Raw genomic sequence first — 26,913 nt, forward strand, 5'->3', positions numbered from 1 at the left:
GGAACCAGTCAGAGGACCTTCTCAGTAGTGGCACCTGCCCTGTGGAACGCCCTCCCCCCAGATGTCAAAGAGAAGAACAACTACCAGACTTTTAGAAGACATCTGAAGGCAGCCCTGTTTAGGGAAGCTTTTAATGTTTAACAGATCACTGTATTTTAGTGTTCTGTTGGAAGCCTCCCAGAGTGGCTGGGGAAGCCCACCCAGATGGGCGGGATCTAAATTCTAAATTCTAAATTCTCTTGTGACACTAGAAGCTGTGGACATTCAATGAAACTGAATGCTGGAGGACTCAGGACAGATGAATGAACGCTCTTCTTCACACAGTGAGCCTAGTTAAATTGCAGAACTCACTCCCACCCACAGGGGGCAGTGATGGCCACCTCTTTAAAAGAGGCCTAGACAAATTTGGGAAATACAAGCCTATGTCCTGAGCACACCCAGCCCAAGGAGGACAAGTGTCTGATAGTTTAATTCTTTATTGGCAAAGCATGTGGCACAATAGCTTCTAATGTGCACCAAACACACAGAGTGTGACCATGCCTCCACCCACACTTATGTACCCTGGTTTGATGAGGTGTGCACAAGAAACCTGAGACTTATCCTCCATGAAAGTTGCAGATATACCTGCCTCTTCAAGTGCCTCCTGGTCCTTGGAGACAGTGGTGATGGGGATGGAGGGAATTCTACCGGCCACCCCTCTCAGGAACAGTCTCTTCCTCCACTTTTGACACATCCTGCACCTCCTGCACCATGGACTCTTCCCCTCCCTCCAGCCCTGGCTCCTGCTCCATGGGTGGCACAAAACCCCATAAATCACTGACACACACCCCCCCCCCCGGATCAACCTTGGGGGACCCCTGCTACACTGCATCCGGGTTCATCTTGCACATGTGCTCTTCTGTGCATAAAATGGAGCAGTTCTTAAATTCTTTCCCCCGCTCCCTCCAGCGTTTGATCAATGAACACAAGTGCAAACACACACTGGTAAAACTCTAGTCTAATAAGGATCTTCAGGTGTATGACCACATCAAGATTGCTTTTCTGTAGCACTTCATCAATACACAAATGCACACTGGCATGTAGAGGGGAGACACAAATGCACTGCGCCAACCCCACAGACAGGCAAACAGAGGAGGGAAGTGTAGCAGCTATTGTGGTCTGGCACCTGAAGTTCCCTTATTCAGTCAAAGGCTCCTGCTCTGTAATGGATCCAATTTGCAGTCCAATTATTCTCGTGGGGACCATGGACAGAATAATAGGAAAGCTTGTACCACCCTAATGTAAACTGTTTTGAGTTGTGTTAAAAGCATCAGGCACTGAAGCATATGCAATGTCTGTTACAGTGACAACCAAAATGTCTCCTGGTGCAACCATGCCTTGGAGGGCGCTCCAGCATACTCACAGGACTTTGCCCCAACCCTAAAGTCTTCCCCACATTCATCAATGAGTATCAACAAATGCATCTATAGAAGTGCAGGACTGAAGTTCTGTGCATGCATTGGAGCTTATACAGATTTCCAAAGAGGAACCCAGACATAGTAAGAATATGATTAATGGCCAGAATATTACGTTGAGAGTTACAGGACCTAAGTAAAACAGGGGATTTTTCTTTCAGGGTTATAGATTTTCAGTCTGCAATACCTTTATCACAGAAATGGAAAACAACATCAACATAACTGGTACCACAGACCCAAATACACAGTATTGGAATTAGAGATCCAGGCTGCCATTGGTTGTGCATGCAGCCAACTGAAAGCCATAAGAGTTCTCATGCAATATTCCCCACTTGCTCCACGAACAAGATTCCCCTAAAACCAATCATTGGACACGTTATCCTGCAAATCAGATAGGGGGTAAAAATGAATGAGATTGTATTGCCATCTCTTTCTATCAGATGGAGGTTTAGCTCTGAGTATTAAGCTGAAGCCTTCATAGAGTACCGAAGAGCACAATAAATTATGCCTGTTAACTGCTGTCTATAAAATCAAATCTTAAACATAATAGATCTTGGTGGATGATAAATTAAGTCGATTAAGGATTTACTTGGTAAAGATGAGCCCGGGAATAGAGAGTTCTCTTTGAGGTCTGTTACATGAGCTTATCAATGTTTGCTTTCTGCATAATCTCTTGAAGAGGCAGCAAAAGGGCTGGAATTTCCAAAGGGGTCTAAAAAGCCTATCCAGTGCTCTAGCGGATAAAATTTGCAAACAAACGCTATCCTGACAAACTGGTAATGGAAGGTGGTTCAGTGCGGGGAAAGGAAATTAGAGGATAAGACAGCCTTTCCCAAACTGGTGCCCTCCAGGTGATGGAGACTCCCAACCCATTGCCTCTGACCAGCTGGCTGGGTCAACAATATGGGGGGGGGGCACCAGATGTCAGGGACTGGCAGGATGAAGAGGTGTGGTGGGAGGCACCAGCCAGGGAACTCCCAAGGTAAACCCTAGAGGAGGAAGGCTCAGAGCCAGGGGGTTGTTGGTGGGACGCAGAGGAGATGTCAGAGGGAGAAGAATTGGAGGAGTTGTTAGATGCTTAAAGGGCAACAGGATTTGGTGAACAGGGAGAGCCTGTGATAGGGAGCAGTTCCAACTCAGAGGCTGAAGCAGAGGAGGTGGGGCAAGAGGCTTCTGAAGAATACAGGGAGCCTGCCTCTCCTGCTGTAACCAATTCCCCTCTCCCCTTATCTCCAAGGACATGCAGAGTGATGTGTCGAGCAGAACAGAGATTAGAGCTGCCCTGTCGCGGTTTGAGACTGCTTGGGAAACATCTGGCAGTGAAGAAACCTTAGAGGGGGTTGAAGGCGGGGACCATCAGTCCTGGCAACTGCTCTGTAAGGACAAGACTTACTGGGAAGTGTGGCTGAGTGGTGTGCCATTTGTTTGAATGAAGAGTTCACTTCTCTGACAAACTCTGCTTCTTGCTTGCTGACCTGAATCTGGTTCCAGCCCTGGCACCAGATTGGAAAAGTCTGGGATAACATATTGAAGCACTCTCACAGGGAGACCAAAAATGCCCTTCACAAAGGGCCTTCACAGTTTCAGATTGGCAAAGGAAGAAGAAGAAGAAGAAGAAGAAGAAGAAGAAGAAGAAGAAGAAGAAGAAGAAGAAGAAGAAGAAGAAGAAGAAGAAGAAGGGATAACAGTTGGTAAAGCATGAAACTCTTAATCTCAGGGTTGTGGGCTCCATCCTCCATTGCAGAGAGTTGAGCTAAATGACCTTTGTGGTGCCTTCCAACTCTACAATCCTATGATTCTGGACTTGCAAATAAAATGAATTATTCACTGGGTGCATAGTGAAATAATGGGGTTGACTTCCTCAATAGGCCACTAGCTTGGATGGCTTTGTAAAAAGGATTAGACAAATTCTTGGTGGATGAGGCTATCAGTGGCAACTGGCCAAGAAGCCTGAATTCTCTCTCCACTGTCAGAGGCACAGAGGCAGTGTGCCTCTGTATACCAGTTGGTGAGAACCACATGTATGTTGCAGTCAAACTTCTCATAGGCATCTCGTTGGCCATTGTGAGAACAGAGTGCTGGTCTAGGTGGGCCTTTGTCCAGATCCAACAGAGCTCTTGTGATGATATGTTGACTCTTCTCACTAATGTTCCAAACCTCCTTGGTAATCCAGTAGTAAAATGTTGTGAATGGTGGAGCAGAGGAGCAGGAGATGTTGGGTGAATAAGTCCTAATGGACTTCTCTCCCTCACTTGTGTTTCCCAGGGAAGGGGTGAAACTAGTCGGTGGAGCATCTGCTTTGCATGCAGTAGGTCTGAGGTTCAATCCCAGCATCTGCAGATAGGGCTGGAAGAGACTCGTGCCTGAAACTCTGAAGAACAGCTGCCGGTTTGTGTAGATGAACCATTGGCCTGATTCAATATAAGGAAGCTTTCTATGCTGCTACAGTGGTGCCTCGCAAGACGAAATTAATCCGTTCTGCAAGTCTCTTTGTCTTGCGGTTTTTTCGTCTTGTGAAGCACGGCTATTAGCGGCTTAGCGGCTATTAACGGCTTAGCGGCTTTAAGAAAAAGGACACAAACTCGCAAGAACTCGCAAGACGTTTCGTCTTGCGAAGCAAGCCCATAGGGAAATTCGTCTTGCGGAACGACTCAAAAAACGGAAAACTCTTTCGTCTTGCGCGTTTTTCGTCTTGCGCGGCATTCGTCTTGCGAGGTACCACTGTATTTTGGAGAAAATAGCTCTCATTTGATTAGTACATTTAAGTCAATATTGCCTACTCTGATTGCCCACAGACTCTCAGCCAAAGGTAATGCCCAATGCTTGCTATGTAATCTTTTTTCTTTAACTGGGGACCCTAGAGACTGAACACAAAAGCTTCTGCATGCAAAATACAGGCTCCACCACTGAACAAGAGACCCCAGGTTAGGTGGAGAGCACAGAGTCCAGGTCTAGATTTCAGTACATCTACCACCGCCACCCTGGCCAAATTGCAGCAGCGAGTGGCAGAAACCATTCGGCACCCATACTTTTCAGGTTAGCTCTCTCTTTCTTGTTTGGGGTTGCAGTTCCAGGATCTCCATAAGATATTTACATCAAACTGCTCAATGTCTTTGTAACGGCTGCATCAAAAGATTCTCTCCACCCTGTGCAGTGCAAAAAGCTGACAACCTAAATATGGGACACAGGCATCCAGAGCGCGTTTTTAATAATACATCTGTGCCACATATCAGCACAAAAACGAACCACTTTCATCATTTAGTAATGAAGTGGATACATCTAGAATTTTGATCAGGTGAGGATAAGTCATGTTTGCCCGAGAATAACAGTTTGTGTATACGTGTGTGGGTTTTCTCTTTTTTTATCAGTGAGCTCAGTGGGATCATAATGTGTTCTTTCAATCCGTACCAAATGCAGTAGCAGGAAACTATTTTATAGATTTCTTGGTAATCTGAGCTGATGTTATACCTGTTACAGGACATTTCCAGTAAAATAGAAACACAGCAGGGTGAAGAAGAAAAGAGATATACAAATGGTGTTTTTATACCAGTCAATAAAAGCATGACACGGTAGTAATAGAAAAATGTGTTCATGAATTGTGAAGTATCAGTAACTCCGCTGCTAAAGCATTAAAATAATTCATGTCCTGTCATTGCTGCTTCTGATACCATTATGCTGCTGTGTGCCATTAATTTCCCCTCTCTCTCTTAGTACAAGACAGGGGCATGGGGAATGCTTTGAACTCGCACAAAACCTTTATTGGGTTTGCAAAGGTATAAAAGCCCTGGAATATATTGAGTGGTTTAATTGTAATCGGTATGCCATTGTGCAAAGTTGTGCATTCGTTCCCAGAAAGGCACAGTGAGACAGGCAGAGTGTGAAGCAGAGATTAGCACAGACTGGTGGGTCAGACCTGATTCAAATCAGATTAGCCGTATAACAATATTGCTCCAAGGATTACCGAGTCCAGCATCCTGCTTCCCACAGAGAAGGTGTGAAGGAAATAGTCCTCTCCAACCGTTGTTCCATAATAAGTGCTCTCTGGAGGTAAACCTCCTTAGAACATCACAGCTAATAGTCACTGATAGACCCACAATGCATTGCAAACCACCCTGTGATCTTCAGATGAAGGGCAGTATAGAAATTTTGATGATGATTTATCTAATGGGACTTGGGTGGCGCTGTGGTCTAAACCACTGAGTCTCTTGGGCTTGCCAGTCAGAAGGTTGGCGGTTCAAATCCCCACGACAGGGTGAGCTCCCATTGCTCTGTCCCAGCTCCTGCCAACCTAGCAGTTCGAAAGCACACCAGTGCAAGTAGATAAATAGGTACTGCTGTGGCAGGAAGGTATACGGCGTTTCCATGTGCTGCTCTGGTTTTGCTGGAAACGGCTTAGTCACGCTGGCCACATGATCCAGAAAAACTGTTTGCGGACAAACGCCGGCTCCCTCGGCCAGTAAAGCGAGATGAGCGCCGCAACCCCAGAGTCATTCATGACTGGACTTAACTGTGAGGGGTTCCTTTACCTTTTTTATCTAATCATTTTCTTAGCCTTCAACACATCTTGTGGAAGAGAGTTCCAGTGACTAGTGGGGAGGGGAGCTTGTTGCAGCAGGAGGGGGAGAAACCCAATGTGTTGGTCCCGGGGGGAGGTTACCGTGGGGCGAGGTCCAGGACCTGAGTCAAGGGTCGGCAGACAGTCCTCCACGGGTGAAGCGGGGTCCAAAGCGAGGAGCCGGGCAAGGACAGGAACTCTGGAGGAACAGGACTGGGTGCTGGCCGAAACAGCTCTCCAACGACGTTGCTCCCGCAACCTGGGACCGGGCTGACTGGCCTTTATCTTCTCTGAGGCCAGGGGCGGTCCCGGCACCCAGGAGACCCGCCTCTCCTGGCCTTAAGGCGAGCACTCCTCCTGGGAGAAACCAGTTCCCTCCGCCTCTCTGCCCTGAGCCTCTGCAGCTCAGGAGAGGCTGGAGGGTTACTGGACCCAGTGGGAGACTCACCTTCCCCTGACAGGGCTGGGAGAGGCGTACCTGCAGGCACTGTGTCCTCAACCACCTCCAGAGCCAGAGTGGATTCACCTGGTGCCTGCTCCTGAGGATCCGGCACAAGTGCAGGCACTTCAGAAACAAGGCCCTGCCCCAGTTCAGCCGGCCCTGGAGGCGGGGACTCCTGTGCAGGCTGGGATTCCTCCGGTTCAGCCTCTGAATCGGATTCCCAGGCCATCACACCCAAGCTTCTTCACCAGTTGGACTCATCTCTGCCTCTTGGCCTCTCTCCTTTCCTGCTTCAGCTTCTGCCTCTGAATCTGGACTTCTCCCTGTCGCAGACTCTCCCTGCACACTAAGCCCTGTTACCTATGTCCTGACACCTCCTCCTCCCAGTCTTATCCCATCCCACTCCCAACTCATCATTGTCCCACCACCAATCCCTTGACTCTGAGCTTTCTTCCCTTGGGGGTTCCCCAGCCGGTACTTTCCACCATTCCTCTGTGCCCAACCAGTCCCTGACATCTACACATCAAACTATGCTTTTGTTTGCTCTCAATCAACTGCCAATCAGTTTGACTAGATGATCCCAAATTCTGTTGACACAAGCTAGAGACAAGGGGAAATGTCCCTCTCTTTACAATCTCATGGTGGTAGCCAATGCCCTTGTTCTGTTTGTGCAAGGAACATCTGCTCAAGAGGGTTGAGGAAAGCCATAGAACAGATTTAGAAGGTGTAGGGGAGGAGTGGGGCAGTTCCATGGAATGAGTCGCAAAAGCCCCTATACCCAGGGGTTAATTTGTGTCAGTGTTCAACCCAACCACCTAGTTTCAGAGGCATACCTTATACCACAAGTGAAAGAAAGGCCTTGAGAAATTGCAGAGTGCATTTTCTGCCAGTGGAGTCCCTAGAGAAAGTGTCTACTTTCATTCAGGGTCAAGCAGGGGGGCAGATTTCAAGCCTCTTTACTTCTTTATAACACCTCCATCCCCTTGTCTTTGACGCATGAGATGTATAGTTTTAGGACCCACCATATTTTTGTGAGGGGTGCAGGTGGCGCTGTGGGTTAAACCACAGAGCCTAGGACTTGCCGATCAGAAGGTCGGTGGTTCGAATCCCCGCGACAGGGTGAGCTCCCGTTGCTCGATCCCTGCTCCTGCCAACCTAGCGGTTCGAAAGCACGTCAAAGTGCAAGTAGATAAATAGTAGATACCTCTGGCAGGAAGGTAAACGGTGTTTCCATGCGTTGCTCTGGTTCACCAGAAGCGGCTTAGTCCTGCTGGCCACATGACCCGGAAGCTGTACGCCGGCTCCCTCAGCCAATAAAGTGAGATGAGCGCCGCAACCCCAGAGTCTGCCACGACTGGACCTAATGGTCCCTTTACCTTTACCTTTATATTTTTGTGAGTGCAAGTTGTTTTAAACAGTTTTTTAAGTGGTATTTTAAACCATTGTAACCTGCCCTGGGGTATTATTATTATTACCCATCTTGGCATCATTGACCCACTGTTCATGTCTCTCAGCCTGTGTGGGAGATCAGAGTGTCAGGGACTTGCAATGTGTGTGGCAGAGGCAGGGGGCCTGGGGAAGGACCCAGCAGAGGGGACTAGTGGGGTTTTATTTTGGGGGGGGGGTCACACCACCTGCAAGGCAGGAGCCAGAGGAGGAGGGAGAGTCAGGGAAGTCCAAGACAGAAGAAGGCATGCAGGATACAGCAGAGAAAGAAGGGACAGTTCAGGGAAGAGATGGGTCAGTAGATTTCCCACCTTCCCCTGCCTCTCTATCTCCTAGAACCAGGAGGTGCTTGAAAAGGGAAGAGTAGCAATGCCTTCAATGCAGAAGTCTCAGGTTGCAGGCAGGCAACCCATCAGAGGAGGGTATATAAGCCAGGCATGGTTCATAGTCTTACTCAGGAAAAGTCACATCAGGTAAAGTTTCTTCCAGTAAGTTTTATTCCAGTTTTATTTATCTGTTTAGGCATTTGCCTGCCACCTAGTTTACAAAACAATCAATCTATGCAAGGAATACCAGCACAGTATGAATAAAAAGCAGGATACAACCCACACAAGTGCATAAAAAAACCAGTAAACAGCACTTAAAAAACCCAGCAAGGGGATGACTTCTGAGAACTAAAAGTATCCCTTAATTTTAAAAAGTAAAATATAAAGATATACCCATGGCCTCCACAAGGGCCGGGGGGGGGGGGGAGGTGGGGAAACCACAGCAGGTCAAGTTAGGTTCACTTCACAAGAAAAATCTAGATTTGAACAGGCTGTTTCAGGACCATGGAGAGTTCTCAGTGAGCTCTGCTGGTTGTAGTTGTTCCCCTACTGTAGCAAATGAATGCGATGTTGACTCAGCAATGAGCTGAAGCTCTCTGAAGAGTGGCACAGCGTGTTTAGCAACCGGGCCCATTTCCTTGGAAAAGCTGTGAAGGACCCTTGTCTCATTCTACAACCCTGGCTTCTAATTTATTTATTTATTTATTTATTTAATTTCATATCTGTCCCTCCTTTCCTCCACGGTGCTGGAGGTGTTTTGTGCCTGCTTCTCCCCCTCTCCATTGTATCTTCGCAAGAACCCTGTGAGGAGCGTTAGGCTGAGAGAAGGAGGTACTGGTCCATGTTCACCCTGTGAGCTCCACAGCCAAGCAAAGACCTGAACCCTGGTTTCCCTGGTCCTAGTCTTAACACGCTAACCATTATGCAACACTGACTCTGTGAGGCAGAGGAGAAGGGGATGCTACTAGGGGCTTAGCCTCAAAATCTGAGGAAGGCTAGGAGGGCCTTATCCTCAGACTGTTCAGGCACAGGCAGTATCTCTTCCTCATCCTGGTTTTTTTTCAGGGCAGAGCAGGGAACTGGGTTTGGTGGTCCTGAAAAGGCCACTATTTTACACACACTCTTGCTCTGCACTCCAGTCATTGCCAGATGACTGAACACAGTTTTCCTTTTAATTTGCCACAATGACCCAACATAGAATCATTTTGGGGCATTGTGGGAAATTTAAAAGGTATTTAGAAGGCAGAGAGCTGTCCCATTCTTCCCCCGAAAGAAGGGGAACCCACCAGTTGCCACGTGGTCCAGAGTTGCGACACCTTTTGTGCAATGTTGGGGCCATTATAGCTGACCAAACGTTGACCTTCTTCATTGAGGAGGAGGAGGAGGAGGAGGAGGAGGAGGAGGAGGAGGAGGAGGAGAAGAAGAAGAAGAAGAAGAAGAAGAAGAAGAAGAAGAAGAAGAAGAAGAAGAAGAAGAAGAAGAAGAAGAAGAGTAGTTTGGATTTTTTTATCACTACCCAAAGGAGTCTCAAAGCGGCTAACATTCTCCTTTCCCTTCCTCCCCCACAACAAACACTCTGTGAGGTAAGTGAGGCTGAGAGACTTCAAAGAAGTATGACTAGCCCAAGGTCACCCAGCAGCTGCATGTGGAGGAGCAGGGAATCAAACCTGGTTCACCAGATTACAAGTCCACCGCTCTTAACAGCAGCAGGCAACAGTCACAAAATCGAGACTGTGTGGGTGTGGCAGAACAAAATGTTGAAAAGACTGCCCGCCCCTTGTCTAATGGGGCATTGACTTGAGATATTTCCTCCTCCTATGTGCCAGAGGCTGCTTTTGACCACAGGACATACTAGGTAGTCAGTCCCCCATGTTTGTGGAGTGGCTTATCAGGGAGCAGAAGTGAGGAGCCACAGTTGCAAGGGGGTGGCCTGGATGCTCAGCTCTCTGTGGGCCTCCACTTCCTGCATAGGTGGGGTGAGTGTGTGAGTCTGATGTCAACTAACTTAGTGTTGTAGTGTCATAACACACCATGCTTTAATGATCATTTACAGTGTATAGCACCAATGAGGTTCATTACCCCTTACAAAACCACTCCATCTCTTTTGTTACCGTATCCCCAGGCAAGAAGAGGCAGCTGTTGAGCAAGACCACAGAACATATATCACAAAGCAAAGAAATGAACAGAGCCCTGCTGGTGAACATTTCAGTGTGTGTCCCCCGCCTCTCTCACAAACACACTGCCATAAATCAGAGACCTTGCACTCAAGTGCTTGCAGCCTGATCCATAAGCCACTTACAGTGGAATAAATGAAGTTAATCCTACCGATATCAAAAGGTCTGACAGCCTGTTTCTGTGCTCTGTTGCACCAAAGGAGCAGGGCTCGGTGGGAGAGCACATGCGTTGCATGCAGAAGGGACAGGCAAAGGCTCATGGGAATTGTAGTCCGTCCAGAGGGCGTTGAGTTGACCTGGCTCTACAGTACAAATGGCAGCTAGGATTGCATACCCTCCAACATTTCTCCAAAGAAAATAGGGACGTCCTGTTAATGGTGATGAAGTTGATGACACACAGCAACAATTTTATTATTTATACCCCACCCACCTGACTGGGCTGCCCCAGCCACTCTGGGTGGCTTCCAACATATATAAAAACACAATAAAGCTTTTTTAAAAAAAATCCCTATGCAGGGCTGCCTTAAAATGTCTTCTAAATAATAATAATAATATAATAATTTATTATTTATACCCCGCCCATCTGGCTGGGCTTCCCCAGCCACTCTGGGCGGCTTCCAAAAGAATATTAAAATACTATAATACATCAAACATTAAAAGCTTCCCGAAGCTTCTAAAGGTTGTATAGTTACTTATCTCCTTGGCTCAGGGGTTGCATAACTCCATACCCTCCAACATTTCTCTGATGAAAATAGGGACGTCTTAAGGGAAAGTGGGACATTTGGGTGGCTTCTGTATATCCAGGAATTTCCCTGCAAAATAAAGACACTTGGAGGGTCTGAGATTCAGCAGTATATCAGTTTGAACAGAAATTACTTCATTTCTATTTGATAGTGTCACCCACTGAAGATGGGTGAACTAATCCTTAACTTGTTCATAGTTAAAACAACGTAGCAAGTGCACAGGTACTTTCACAGGCAGGGCTATTGGTAGTGAACAAGGAACTTAGAGCATTTCAAGTAATAAAAAGGGAGGCATGTACAGACTCAGAGGTGCCTTACTTGCATGCAAAATGTCACTGTTTAACTTTACATTTATGGGTAGGCTTGCAGATATTTTTTTTTTTTTAGCAGGCGTTTAAAACAAAGCAGCAAAGACGTCTGCCTAACGTCGATGGGCAGGGAGTTTCAGAGTTTAGGTCAGTGGTTCTCAAAGATTGTGGCACTCCACACTGGTGTGGCAAGAGAGGGTGGCAGGCATAGTGTGAAGATTCAAGGACAATCAAAGAAACATTCGAACATTTCAGTATAGTATAGTATAGTATAGTATAGTATAGTATAGTATAGTATAGTATAGTATAGTATGAAAATAATTTTAGTAAAGGTAAAGGGACCCCTGACCATTAGGTCCAGTCGTGACTGACTCTGGGGTTGCGGCGCTCATATCGCTTTATTGGCCAAGGGAGCCGGCGTACAGCTTCCAGGTCATGTGGCCAGCATGACTAAGCCGCTTCTGGCGAACAAAAGCAGCGCACGGAAATGCTGTTTACCTTCCCGCCGGAGAGGTACCTATTTATCTACTTGCACTTTGAGGTGCTTTCGAGCTGCTAGGTTGGCAGGAGACTTTCCCCCCTAGTGTATCTTAAATATATACAGTAGAGAAAGTCTTGTTTCTAAACAGTGCGGGACAAGCAAATTGCACAGCTGACAAATACAGGGCACAGGAAACGGATTAGTGCCTTTAGCAATGCCTAATCAGAGCACCAGGTTCTGGCGCTGCAGAAATTGTTGTTCTTTTTGCAAGCAATGACAACTCTGTAGACTCTCCGCGTTTTCCCTTGCAAGCCTCCCAAGTGTGTCTTCATCAGACGGCGTCTACTCCAAAGCTTGTGATATCGGACTGCTGAACAGCCCGAGGTGCTATGGCTGCAGGGGGTAGGATGTTGTTGAGTACAAAGGAAAAGAGAGATTAGAATGTCAAAGCCTTAATTGTGAATCAAAACTGCATTCAGCTCGCTCAGAATATTAATTCCTAGTGGTAATTTCCCCACCCCCCCCAAAGGATATTTCGGATTCTGCACTGACAATGATCATTAGCTAGTCATTGTACTTGATCCAGAGTTACTGCCTTGCCTTTGATCACCATTCTTAGCACAGAGCACATTATTAGCTATGGTGCACCAGATGTCTTTGTGCTCTCCATAACAATTGGCAGGCAAAAGATTTCCATTAGCAGGAGACCTCCTGTTTGGGGGATTGGAAAAGTCACCTTGTTCTGGAAAGCCATACTTGCAAAAGCACCGGAAATTATTTATTTGTAAATAAATCCTCTAAAAATCCTCCTTTTTTCTCCAGACCAGGTCTCAAGGGGGCTTACAGATAAAATGGAGAAAAAGGAAAAAGAAAACAAAGAAATATAGTACTTGAAAAGTTATTAATAAGCAGAGGTTGGATGGTCATATGCCATGGATGCTTTACTTGAGATTCCTGCTTTGCAAGTGGTTGAGGTCCCTTCCAAGTCTACCATTCTGTGATTCTGTGACTTCATCTCCTACTCTCCCCATCCCCCCTGAATCTGCTCTGGAGATGAAATTGGAGAGGGGCGTGGGGATAGGGGAGGAAGAGAAATTCCTATTGCACAGGTGGAAGTCCTTCCACTAATGGGACAACTGTATAAGAGCATAAGAAGAGCATACTGGATCAGGCCAATGGCTCGTCTAGTGCATCATCCTGTTCTCACACTGGCCAACCACACAAGTCAATCCCACTTCCCAGGAAACTCTGGGAATTGTCGCTCTGTGAGGGGAATCTTTCTTCTTCGGCGATCACTCATAGCCAGGTAAGATTGTCTTCCATGAACACGGTTTTAATAGTGAGTCCGTAAGTGACTGCAGAGGCCAATTCTGGATCCACATGTCCTTCCACAGTGGGGACACTGGTTTCCAGGCAGGAGCTGATCACGGTGAGGGCTTGCCAAACGTGCCTTCCTCTTATTATGCTTTTCCCTTTCATCCTGAGTTCAAGCGTCTTCAAAGCCCATGACACCTTTGGTGACAGCTGTTCTCCAACTGGAGCGCTTGCAGGCCAGTGTTTCCCAGTTGTCGGTGTTTATACTACATTTTTTTAGATTTGCCCTGAAAGAGTCTTTGAACCTCTTTTGTTGATCACCAGCATTACGCCTTCAATTTTTAAGTTCGGAATAGAGTAGTTGCTTTGGAAGACGATCATCAGGCATCCACACAACATGACCAGTCCAGCAAAGCTGATGTTGAAGAATTGTTGCTTCGACACTGGTGATCTTTGCTTCTTCCAGTACACTGGCATTAGTTTGCCTGTCTTCCCAAGTGATGTATATATATATATATATTTGAGACACCGCTGATGGAATCTTTTGAGGAGTTGGAGATGGTGTTTATAAATGGTCCACATTTCACAAGCATACAGTAAGGTTGGTTGTACAATAGCTTTGTAGACATTTGTAGCATTTTGGTTTCCCTACGAATATCCCGGTCCTCAAACACTCTGCACTTCATTTGGGAGAAAGCTGCACATGCAGAGCTCAGGCAGTGCTGGATTTTGGTATCAGTGTCAGCCCTTGTAGAAAGATAATTGCCCAGGTAGGAGAAGTGATCAACACTTTCCAACATTACATCATTGAGTTGGATTTGTGGTGCTGCAGAGGGGTTGTTTTGTGCTTATTGGTGCAGCACTTTGGATTTTGGGATGTTGAGCAATAGGCCAAGCTTTTCATGTGCTTATGAGAAGATATTTAGGATGGTTTGGAGGTCATCCTCTGAGTGTGCATACATTATGTTGTCATCAGCATACTGAAGCTCTATGATGGAAGTTACGGTAACCTTACTCTTTGCTTTCAGCTCACTCAGATTAAAGAGTTTTCCATCTGTCCAGTACAGTGGTACCTCGGGTTACATACGCTTCAGGTTACAGGTTACATATGCTTCAGGTTAAGAACTTTGCTTCAGGATGAGAACAGAAATTGTGCAGCGGCAGCAGGAGGCCCCATTAGCTAAAGTGGTGCTTCAGGTTAAGAACAGTTTCAGGTAAAGAACGGACCTCCAGAACGAATTAAGTACTTAACCTGAGGTACCACTGTATATGAGTTCTTCTCTTTTGGGGAGTTCCCCTTCGACAAAGTGTAGGATCATGGCAATGAAAATAAGAAATAGAGTTGGGGCGATAACACAACCCTGTTTAACACCTGATCCCACTGTGAATGGTTCATTTTGAGAGCCATTGTTATCTGTGATTGTTGCTGTCATATTATCATGGAGGAGCCAGATGATGTTCACAAACTTATTCCAACAACTTTCAGCATCCTTAACGAATTACAGCTCCCAGAATTCTTTGGGAAAAGCCATGGCTGCTCAAAATGGTACAATACTGGTTCAAGTGTATGTTGTGAATGTGACCTAGATAGGCCTTTGGTCCGCTCCAACAGGGCTCTTCTTATGAGCACTGATCTGGAATTTTGGAAGTAGGGGATTGGTGTTGAAATTCAACTCCTGTGCTTCTCCGGATACACACACACTTCTAATCACTAGGCAGCTTTCCCTCTGAGCAGTTGCAGAGCAGCTGCAGCAACAGTGAGACGCTGCCCCTCTGCCAGCTTATATATCCTCCCCTAACGGGATATGTGTCCGCAATCTGAGACTTCTCCTGAATGGAAGTCATTGCTGTTCTTCCCACTTCAGACCCCTCCTGGTTCTAGGAGGCAGCGGGGCAGGAAAAAGCAGGGAGTCTATTGAGTTGTTTGTCGCCTGAACAGCCTCCTCTTCTTCTTCCACATCCTGGGTGACTTTGTCCACCTTCGACCACCCTAACATTCGCTCCTCCTCCTGCCCTGGCTCTTGCCTGCAAGTGACGTCATACCCCATGCATCACTGGTCCCCTCTCCTGAATCCCTCCCCTGGTCTCCTGCCTCTGCCACACATTCTACAGAGCCCTGCCAGCCCCTGACAACTGGCTATTTGAAAATGCATTTCTATAATATTTGAGGCCTATCCAATACCAGCCCCCATTGCCCCTTGCAAAAAAAAAAAGGCATTGCAAAAGATTGATGATATGTTTGCTTGTTTTAATATAATTCATCTGTGTTAAATGCTTGGAAGTCTGTACACAAACATCAAATATTCAGATGTTGTTGAGGAAAATGATAATTAGTAAGAAATAGAAGCTGCTATTTACACTCTTGGATTAATGTTTGCTAGTGGATGTTTGGAGAACAATATAATGCTATCGTGTCTGTGTTTTTTCTCTCCCTTATTATATGAAGAAGAGAGAAAAATGGCTAATCCCAGCTCACATAAAGTTCTGCAACTAGCTGCTCGGGGATTCTGGAAGTACGGGGTTATATTAACCATTAGGCTAAGTGCCCTATAGAGGAGACCCCTGTGACAGAGTAATTTTCTGAGTGCTTCTCCAGGGGGAGACAGCACCAGTCTTATTTCTTATTCTCCACATTACCTCAGAATTAAGAGCATGAGACGAGCATGGCTGGGTTAGTCCACATATTTGTCTCTCGGCCAGCATCCTGTTCTCACTGTGACCAAGCACATGCCCACAGACTGATTTTTGGGGCATGTCCAGTATTAATACCTCATGCAGCAGAGGGTGGAGGAGCAGGTTATTAGTACACATTGTTAACCAAGAAGATATATTTCAATCGTGACTGCAAACAATAATCTGCCATTACTGAATTCTAGCATTTTCATTTCTTCTGTTCTTTCCGCTCTTCATTTCTCCTGCTCCCTGATTTAAGTCAGTGGAGGCTGGTCCCATCAGGGCAACCAGGTCTCAGACCTGTTGGGAGGGACCCCAACCACCTGCAATCCAGGAATCACAGCAGTCCCTGACAGATGGCCATCTGTTTAAAAACCTCCAAGGAAGGAGAGTCCACCAACTTCTGAGGTGGTCCATTCCACTGTTGAACAGCTCTTCCCACCAGAAAGTTCTTCCTAATGTTTAGTTGGAATATCCTTTCTTGAAATTTGAATCAATTGGTTTTGATCCTACCTTCTGGAGCACATCAACCATGCGACAGCCCTTCAGATATTTGAAGATGACTATCATATCACCTATCAGCCTTTTCTCCTTGGGGCTAAACATACCCAGCTCCCTCAACCAATCCTCAGAAGTCTTGCTTTCCAGACCTTTTATCATCTTTCCTACTCTCCTCTGCACATGCTCCAGCTTCTCAATATTCTTTCGAAACTGTGGTGCTCAGAACTGGACACAGTACTCCAGTATTACACCAACACTTGAACTTAGCAGCAGGATTGTAGACACTTTCTGTCATTCAGCATAATGTGCAGGGATAGTGAAGTTGTATGGCCCTCCAGACCATTGGACTCCAGCTCCAATCATCTCCAGCCAGCATGGTCAATGGGCAAGGATGACGAGAGTTGAAGTAAAATCAATCTAGAGGATTGCTGGTTTTCTGCCCCAGGTGCAGTGGCTAGAGTGTTGGTTTGTGTTTAGATCCCCACTCAACCATTCAGCACACTGGATGACCCCAGGCCTCTCTCCCCCTCTGCTCTGGGTGCATTTGCATGTGTGGAATATTTCATTTCTCTTCCTGATTACCTGGAGACAATCAGGTTGCGCATCCACAGCAGTGAACAGAGGAGGAAGGACCGCTGGGAGGAGTGCAGAGAGAAGAAATGCCATGATGCATCTGCTGCAACACAACCGGACTCCTTCATCTGCCCCAGCTTCAACAAAACATGTCTCTCCCATATTGGTTTCTACAGCCACAGCAGGTGCTGTAACTCTTTGATGGTTTGACTTCACGCCTGAAGGCCCACTCTTGACACTTCCATTGTCTTCTGAGACAGATGGATGCCAACAATACGATTACAATGTTAGCACTTCTGTTCCATTGTTCCTTTCACACTGCAGTACCTGTTATGTTATGGAACTGTGGCTGATGTAATGTCACGTCATGCTAAATTTTATTCACACCAGTGGGCATAGTGTGACACAACAACAAACGTCATTGTACAAGGTCACTATTCCCCCACCCACATGTGTCCTTCCATTGTCCCATGAAAACAGCTGGAAAGAAATGTATGCTGGCATACGAACCCAAATTTCACCACTTTACTCCTCTGATATTCTAGATTAAGAGGGCTGCAAATGGATTCTTTCTGGAATCAAATAATATGTGAATGAACACTTTTGTTGTTTACTCGTTTAGTCGTGTCCGACTCTTCGTGACTCCATGGACCAGAGCACGCAGGCACTCCTGTCTTCCACTGCCTCTCGCAGTTTGGTCAAACTCATGCTGGTAGCTTCAAGATGTCCAACTATCTCGTCCTCTGTCGTCCCCTTCTCCTTGTACCCTCAATCTTTCCCAACATCAGGGTCTTTTCCAGGGATTCTTCTCTTCTCATGAGGTGGCCAAAGTATTGGAGCCTCAGCTTCACGATCTGTCCTTCCAGTGAGCACTCAGGGCTGCTTTCCTTAAGAATGGATAGGTTTGATCTTCTTGCAGTCCATGGGACTCTCAAGAGTCTCCTCCAGCACCATAATTCAAAAGCATCCATTATTTGGTGATCAGCCTTCTTTATGGTCCAGCTCTCACTTCCATACATCACTACTGGGAAAACCATAGCTTTAACGAATGAACACTAAACGTGTTATACACCATTAGTTTTCCAGAAGTGGCCTCTGCATCGTGCAAAAGCTCAAACATAGTGCAGAAAATAACTTTCAGAGAAACATTGGAGAAATGGAATAAGCTGCAGTGTGAATGCAGCCTCTTTCTGCCTAACCTGTGGGTGAAGAGAGGGGGCACAATCATGTACACCAATATGAGCTCCTTGGAGGAAGGGTGGGATCAAAATAAGGAAAGAGGAGGTCAGCCACCACTCACCAAGTGAAGAGGGCTTCAGCTGGCCTCAGGGTACTCTTTAGGTTTGTAGAGGCCAGCTCAATTCTCAACGGCGCCCATTAAATTTTTTTGAATGAGTCAAATTGGACTGCAATCCTGGACGGAGTCAAGAGGGGCCTTAGCCTGACCATCACCCCAGACTCTGAGGTCACAGTGAGGTCACCGCTAAGTTTCTCCCATATGAGCAAACGGCTGCCAAGTCAAAATTAAGCTGAACATTTGTTCTCGAGTATTTTTTGCAAATCTTAGGGATATGTCATCTCAACCGAAGCAATAATTTGGATGTTTCCAGAGAGGAGGGTGAGTTCCTTCAGAGTCACAGGAAAAGAGCATAGCCACCTCTTCATAAAGCGGAGGTGGAATTTTAATGTTGCATTCTGGAGAGCTGCCTCCAGCACAGCCTCTTATCAAGCCTTTGAAGAACCGTGTTGGAGACTTGGGGCCATAATCTTCAAAGGGTCCTGTGTGCATATCCTGTTTGTACAGTTTTAGCAAATAAACAGAAATCCCATTAAGTCATTTTTCTACTTCCTGTAGAAATTGATGTTCGTTGAAAGGGTTCTTAAGCAAATGGGCATATTAACCATTTCCGGAATTCGAGAGAGTCGCTCGATAAACAGTCAATTTGCCTTACATCCCAGGTCATAAGTTTACAAGCTGGGGATCTCTCAAGGCTTGGCCCAACGTATCTTCCCTGCCTCGGGCAAACAAGATGGTACCTCTCCCTACATTTCATTTACAAAAATTAGCAAGAGTGACAGCTCTGTGGACGCACTATACCTTTAAAGCATGTTCGAAGCACATTCTTTCTCTCAAAGATTTCTGGGCACGGTAATTTACCTCTCACAGTTACCAGTTCTCAACAACCCTTCACAAACTACAGTGCCCAGAATCCTCTGAGGGGGGAAATGTGTTTCAAATATATTTTAAAGATATAGTGTGTTCACAACAGCCATGGCTCCCACCTCAAGAATCCTGAGGCTGTAGTTTGTGAAAGGTGCTGAGAGTTATGAGGAATTAATTGTTAAACCACTCAATGAATTGTAGCTCTGTGAGGGGAATAGGGGAGCTTCTCAACTCCCTTAACAAACTACAGTTCTGGGGAATCTTTGGGGAGAAGCCATAACTGTTTAACACAGTATGATACTGCTTTAAATGTATAGTGCAGGTGGAACCTTACTTTAACACTGGCAATGGGGCCTGGTTTTCCCCATCTCCATCTGCAAACACGTCCATTAGGAGATCCATACAGCTAAGGAAACCTTGCATGGATGTTAATTGGAGTTGAAGGTATTTCAGCAGTTAATGTTTCAACGACTTCCAAACCTATATTATATGAGAGTTCTGGAATTGCGGGAAGAGGGGTGGTGGAAGGAAAATTATTACCATAACAAGGTCTATTCCTCAAGTGAGCATATGTTCCTCATAATGTCACTTTCTAAATCAATGAAATTATCATTATAGAACATGTCGACAAATTAAACATGTAAAATGCAGGCTGTACAGCGGAAAGAGATGTAATTTGGCTCCATAAAAAGAAATTAAACAATAAAATATCAATGACAGATGTAGTTAAGAGAGGAGATTTTTTTAAAAGGTTTAAATGCCAATTTGTGGGGGAATAAAATTATGCAGACCCAATCAAGGTGCAAGATAAAAATACCAGCCTTCGTGAAACGAGATGATTAAGTGTGTGGACCAGATGTTTGGAGACCTTCGTTGTGCCCTTTAGTTAACTGGCAGGCTGGCGAGCAGGTCTGTAAATTTGTAAAATCCAAGTAACTAAGGTCAGTGTGGATGGAAGCACTAAAACAATCAAATATCAAGAGTTGTTTATGTCTGTTCGCACTCGATCCAGTTATGGTTTTGCAAAGCTGTTTTTCCTCCCAATGGCACCGAACTTGTTCCTGAGGAAATGTTAGTTTTCAGCCTCTCTTTTATTTGAAAAGGGATGTGCTTATGTGAAAGTACACACACACACAGTACACACAGAGACACAGGCAGTGGCGTAGCGTGGGTTGTCAGCACCCGGGGCAAGGCAAGTAATTTGCGCCCCCTAACCCGTGGATTTGCGCCCCCTAACCCTAACCCCCAGATGTTGCGCCCGGTGCGGCCGCCCCCCCCCTGCACCCCCCACACTATGCCACTGGACACAGGGTTGTTTTAAATCAATATGTGCCATAAGAGCATAAGAAGAATCCTGCTGTTTCAGGTCAAAGGCTCATCTAAATCCAGCATTCTGTTCTTACAGTGGCCGACCAGATACTTCTGGGAAGCCCACAAGCAGGCAGGGCCGTCTTTAGAATATGCGCCAACGGAGTGCAAAGATCTTCCCGGCATCCCCAAATTTAGTTTAGCCCCGGTGCCGTTGACAAGCGCCGCCGTTATGAGCTGAAAACTGGAATGTTCATGGCTGGGGAGGAGCGGGAAGAGGCCGGGAGGAGCAGGGAGAGGCGGTGAAGTGGGGGGGGGGAGTGGAGAGAAATGGAAGCTCTGCCGAAGGGGGGGGGAGGGAGATATATATGGAGAGAGAGAGAGAGAGAGAGAGAGAGAGAGAGAGAGAGAGAGAGAGAGAGAGATTGGCTACTCCACCTCAGGGCTCTGCAGGATCGGAGGCAGAGGGCACCCACTCACCCCCCCTTCCCTGTTCTGCTGGCTCTCAGACCTGTCCAGGAGTCACTGGGGGTGGCCGGGATCTCCCTCTCAGCAGCAGCAGAGTGGCATTTCTGGGGGCAATCAACTTCTTTGGTGGGTATGCAGCTGCCACCAGGCGAGCAGGGCTAAGCGCAAATCAGCGACGCTTGTTTCCAGCAGCTGGGACAGGGTGATCTCAATCCCCCCCCAGCACTTTCCTTCCTTCTCCTTCTCCTTTTCTACTTTCTTCCCCCGCAGCGGGTGCTGTTGCTCCTCTTCCCTTCTCTCCATTGCAACGCAGCACCCAGAGGTCAACTTTGACAGCGGCTGGGGGAGCGGAGATCAGGGTCAGGTGAGTGGCATCACCACAAGCCAACCACCTTGTGGAGTTTAAGCGGTTTCAGTGGTGGGCACCTGGCGCTCCCCAGAATTCAGCGCCTGGGTGCCCCGCACCCCTTGCACCCCCGGGTAAAGACGGCCCTGCAAGCAGGACTTGAGTGCAACAACACTTTTCTCCTTCTGTGAATCCCAGCAATTGGCGTTTACAGGCATGCTGACTCTGACCAGAGAGAGAGAGCATAACCGTTGTGGGAAGTAGCCATTGGGTTGAACAGCATCTGCAGGGCATCTTGTTTGCTACCTCTGCTTCACAGTGAGTTAAGTTTCCGGGTTGGCTACTTATTTACTGGGGGTAGGCATAGGAAACAGGGCTAGGCCAACCCAAGATTTTTTGTTGCCTGAGGCCAAGTATGTGACAGTATCACATCACACATGCAGTTTTGTCCTCCAACACCTCACTGCTGTTTCCTGCCACCTCCACAGCATCCGCTGCCTGAGGTGTTTGCCTCACTTTATCTACTTTATCTAATGGTAGGGCCGGCACAAGAGTCATTTGTTCCCTTCAAATTGCTCCACAGAAATTCCTGAGAAAGCTGATGTCAAAATATACTGCTGTTGTTGCTGTTGCTGTTTTGAATACTATCACCCTCTTGTCCCTTGGTGCGCAATCTTCTGGGCCTTGAAAGGATTCATGCTAAACTCAAAATGTGACGCACCACATTTTGGTGGGCTACAACCATTGTCGGTTCAAAGCCTGAAATAATTAATAACTCTGCCCTTCCTAACGTCACTTCAAATAAAATAGGCTTCGCCTGTGAATTACAGGATTTTGCCAGGAAACATCAGAAGCTTTTATTTTTAAAGGCACCTCAGAGAAATCGCTAATGTCTGCTTAATCATGTCCAGGCAAAAGCAATTAAAATTAAGCCGGTGTTATGCTAAGGATAGAAATTCTCTTGTTGGCTAAGCAGCGAGTGCACAGTCAGGGGTGCAATTTCTACTACAACAACAAAAACTAACCTAGTCCATCACGTTTTTCTTCTTGGCTTGAGCCTTGCTTCAAAAGCAATAATATTGTGTTGACATCTTCATAGCCTCAACCTAAATTGTTGATAGCATCTCCAAGTTCCTTTCCGTCCCATCATCTTTCGGCTTGGCACATGGAATTGTACTCTAGGTTGAACTCATGTCTCTGCCAGTAAGATCTGTTGGACTAGTGAGCACTATGAGAGCCTTTTCTGTGGTGACCCCATCCCAATTTCATGCTTTTCTGCATACCAGTTATTCCTGGCTCCTTCCCTATTTCTCAACAAATCTTAAAGAGTTGGGTGTTTCAATCCACCTAACTGCTGTCATCTTCGACTTTCATATTTTTCAGTTATGATTTTAACTTTTGACATTTCTATTTTGCTTTCAAATGTTGTTGTTGTTGCTGCTGCTGCTGCTGTTGTTAAGATGGCTACACGCATAAAGAGTCAAACTCATCAGACTGCATAGATTTCACATCAAGACCCCTCTGGTCTGGTTTGTGTTTTTTTTATGTTAAAAAACAAACAAACCATGTTATGATGCAGTAATAGTATACTGTATGGGTGGGGGAGTTATACTGGGCTCTCAACACATCAGTTCACCTCATCATCATTACATTTATTACCTGCCCTTCACCTGCCCTCACTAGGGTGGGTTACTACAATTTAAAATTCAATACTAAACACAGTTTAAAACAGATTACAATCACTGGAATGGGCCAGCCAGCTCACCTATGAGGCAAGGTGGGCGACCGCCTCAGGTGGCAGTATCCACAGGGTGGCAGATCCCAATATAGATTTTTACACACACACACACACACACACACACACCTTGTTTCTGACCTCTTCTTGGTGGGGAAGGAGGCACCAAGAAGAATAAGTGATTCAGTTCGCCTCAGGTGCCAAAATATCTTGGTGACACTGGAATAGGGTGAGCCCTGCAAACACACACCTCAGGTGTTAAAGGCCAGAATTGTGGTGATGTTAATCACATTTATATCCTAACTTTCCTTTGAGGAGCTCAAGGTGGTGTACATAGTTCCCCTCCCTATTTTATTCTCACAACGGCCCTGTGAAGTAGATTAGGCTGAGGCTGAGTGACTGGCCTTATCAGTTGCTCTGCAATGCTTCCCCAGTGCACACTGGAGAGCTAATGTGGTGTAGTGGTTAAGACCGGTGGCCTATTCACCTGGTGTCAATAGGCAGTGTTATGTATTCCGTGGCCTGTGTTTGCCTGAGCTTGAGTCTGGACTAAGGATTCTGAGCCCCCGTGTTCTGATTCGATACATGATATCCAACCACAGAACATTTCGGAATTTGGGCTTCTGCCATTGGCCCTTAAACTCTGACTTATGATTTGCAGCTTGGAAGTTTGGACAGCCAATCACGTTGGGAGTGGGAGTGGCCCAGGCCTCCAGAAATGTATATAAGCAGTTGCTTTGCTCCTGTTGTCCAGTTCTGCTTGTTCAGTAAAGGTTCTTGCTGCTATCACTTTGTCTTGCCTTGTGGGAACCCACCTACACTTCAGGGGACACTGCTGGTCTCCTCCCACCCTTATTCCCAATGCCGATCTTTATTTCTCTCCTTGTTCCTTGTGTAAATCTTCCCTCACCGCTTCTTTCCTGCCAAGGGGTGGGATTTTGCAGTTTGCCTCAGATGCCAAAATGTCCAGTGTAAACTGCTGCTCTCGACTTAATCATTTGGCACATATATAGCCTTGGATCAGACAAAGCTTTCCTCCAGGCTCAATAAGTGGGTATGACTCCCCACCCGTCTTTGTTCCTTGTCCCTTACTAACCTGGGGGTGGGCACTTTGCAGCATAGCGGTGCAGCTCAAAACAACGCTGCAATCTAAGAATCTTCCTAAACATTAGGAAGAATTCTAGAATCTTCCTAAACATTAGGAAGAACTTCCTGACAGTAAGAGCTGTTCGACAGTGGAATTTGCTGCCAAGGAGTGTGGTGGAGTCTCCTACTTTGGAGGTCTTTAAGCAGAGGCTTGACAACCATATGTCAGGAGTGCTCTGATGGTGTTTCCTGCTTGGCAGGGGGTTGGACTCGATGGCCCTTGTGGTCTCTTCCAACTCTATGATTTTATGATTCTATGATTCTATGATTCTATGATTCTATGATCTCCTCTGCATCTTTATGACTGGGCGGACTACAGTTCAAACAAGTAAATGTATCAGTTAATACAGGTGGGCATTCCCTCTCCCCTTACGATGGGCACAGTAAAAACCCTTTTGCCAGAGCTACTTTTCTGTGGCCTTTCAAGATGCGAATCTCAGTAAACTCCATCTTATAAATCATACATTGTCCACCGCAGCGTATTTCCTTCTCAGACTGTTCCCTGCTGTGTACTGTCCAGTTCAATTTTTAAATGACTGAACAGCAGAGCTCTCGCTTCTCCTCTAGGGAGTCCAGCCTCAAACAGACCTGACCAAGCAGTCAGCCCAAAGTGTTCTTTTCTTTAATTCCATCCCATTACTCTTAAAAGCTGCCTGTTGTATGACCCTAAAAAATGTCGTTTGCATTTGTGCTTCTGGGGTGTTGATTTATCTAAGTCTAACTCTCCCTTATTCCTACATTTCCCCTGTATGCTGACCACCTAGCTAGATGGGAATCTAAAGGGGCATGTTTGTGAGATCACTCACAGTGAAGGCTGCTCTATTAGGGTGAATGACCGCTCCCCGCATTAACTGGGGGGCGGCTTTTGTGTGGTTGCATGCAGCCCCTGCTCCACGGAGACTACTAGACCCCTGGCAAGGTAGCTGGCTTTGCCGCCCACCTCCCCAAGCTGGATACCTGGCCTAGCCTCGTCAATTAGCCAATCCTGGCTGGGGGGGGGGGCTTTGCCAAGGGAGTTGGCCAGGTAGAGTTGGGACTGCCCACACGCACAATAGAGGGTGCAACTTACCTGTTGGCCTCAGTTGGCTCCTGAACTTCCCCCACCCTGCCGTCCCCCAGTTTATGCCTTCTTCGCAGCTTAACCTTCTTCTTTACAAAATAAAAAAAAATCCTTCCAGTCGCAGCTTAGAGACCAACTAAGTTTGTTATTGGTATGAGCTTTCGTGTGCATGCACACTTCTTCAGATACACTGAAAGAGAAGTCACCAGACCCTTATATATAGTGAGAGGGTGGGGAGGGATATTACTCAGAAGGGTGGTGGGTAAGGGTGATTGGCTGATAGGTGTGGTAAACCTGTTGACTGTTAACGACTGCAACAAAAGCACCAAACTTAATCCGTTCTGGAAGTCTGTTTGACTTCCGAAATGTTCGAAAACCAAGGCGCAGCTTATGATTGCTGCAGGCGCCCCAGAAACAACAGCCGACAGCTGCATCAGACATTCAGCTTCCGAGAAATGTTCAAAAACCGGAACACTTACTTCTGGGTTTTTGGCATTTGAGAACCAAGGCGTTTGGGAACCAAAGTACCACTGTACAGACAAATGAAAAACCCTTGAGTAGGCTTGATTTGACTTCCCTCCAGTTCTCCTGACTTGTCCCCAGTTTGCCTGCTTTTCAGAGTATGCACCTAATGGTGGCCCAAAACTCTTTGTGAGTTTCCCCATCATCATTATGTCTGAGTTTGAAGAGGAGGACAGGGTGTTTAAATTCCGACCCGAGAAAAGGCATTTCTCCTCCAATCATATTTTCATTATTGTGATGTTCCCCGTGCCATGTCTCCCGCATGACCTTGATTGGGATCAGCACATTTTAAACAAAGACGTAATTAATTGCACCTGCTATACGAGGCACATCATTTGGAAATGGCAAAGGCAGATGGCATTCTGGGTAAATTTATGTTAATTGTCATAAGGGCGAGATCAATAATTCTGACTTTTAGCAATACCAATGGGGGCCTTTCCATCCATTTGCATGACATTACACATAACCATTTGTAATTTTACTTTTAAATTATAATTTACCCTGTGCAGCAATCACATTACAATACTTTTTTTTATGTAAAGCAAATTTTGTTAGAGGCACATTTGATTTCATAGAGAGCAAGATGAAATCAAAGTGACAAGCTGGTTAAAAGATGTTAGGTATTTCTTTCGTATGCTTAAAAAAAAATTGCATGGAGATTTATATTTTACCCTAATGCTTTATATTGTTACACCATCACCACCTTCCCCACTAAAATATTAAAGAGTGCTAACCGGCTAGAGGTAAATAAACTGGGAATTCACCAACTCTGTTGGGAGAGACAGCTGAAATATTTCCTGACAAATTCTGACCTTGAGGTCAGCATTTATGCCACTGTAGCCTTGGGTTCCCAGTGCCTTCTGCACGGCGATGACCTTGAAGACATGTTTAGACTGGTAGGATAGGACATCTTAAAAGGAATGGGTCAGTGGGGAACATAGATCTCAGCCAGCCCCTGTCAGTAGTGGCAACCCCTGTCACAAATGACAGCAGATTGGTGGTGGAGGAGGAGAAATCAAAGGGCAAAGAAGAAGTAGGACCTGTACTTAAGAAGAGCCTGCTGGATCCGGCCAATGGTCCATCTAATCCACCATCCTGTTCTCACAGTGGCCAACCAGATGTCTGTGGGAAACCTGCAAGCGGAACCCAAGCACAAAGGGCCTTCTCCCCTCCT

General features: G+C 46.3%; 1 long non-coding RNA gene across 1 annotated transcript; it reads left to right on the top strand.

Annotated features, from left to right (window-relative positions):
* Positions 1 to 258: 258 nt before the first annotated feature.
* On the top strand, positions 259 to 10,559 carry LOC308595880. Its single transcript, XR_014012170.1, has 4 exons — positions 259 to 323; positions 1,616 to 1,679; positions 8,234 to 8,370; positions 10,346 to 10,559. It is a non-coding gene; the product is annotated as an uncharacterized lncRNA (long non-coding RNA).
* The last annotated feature ends 16,354 nt before the right edge of the window (positions 10,560 to 26,913 follow it).

The sequence above is a fragment of the Podarcis bocagei genome (genome assembly GCF_964188305.1).
Source record: "Podarcis bocagei genome assembly, chromosome: 10".
Classification (NCBI taxonomy): domain Eukaryota; kingdom Metazoa; phylum Chordata; class Lepidosauria; order Squamata; family Lacertidae; genus Podarcis; species Podarcis bocagei.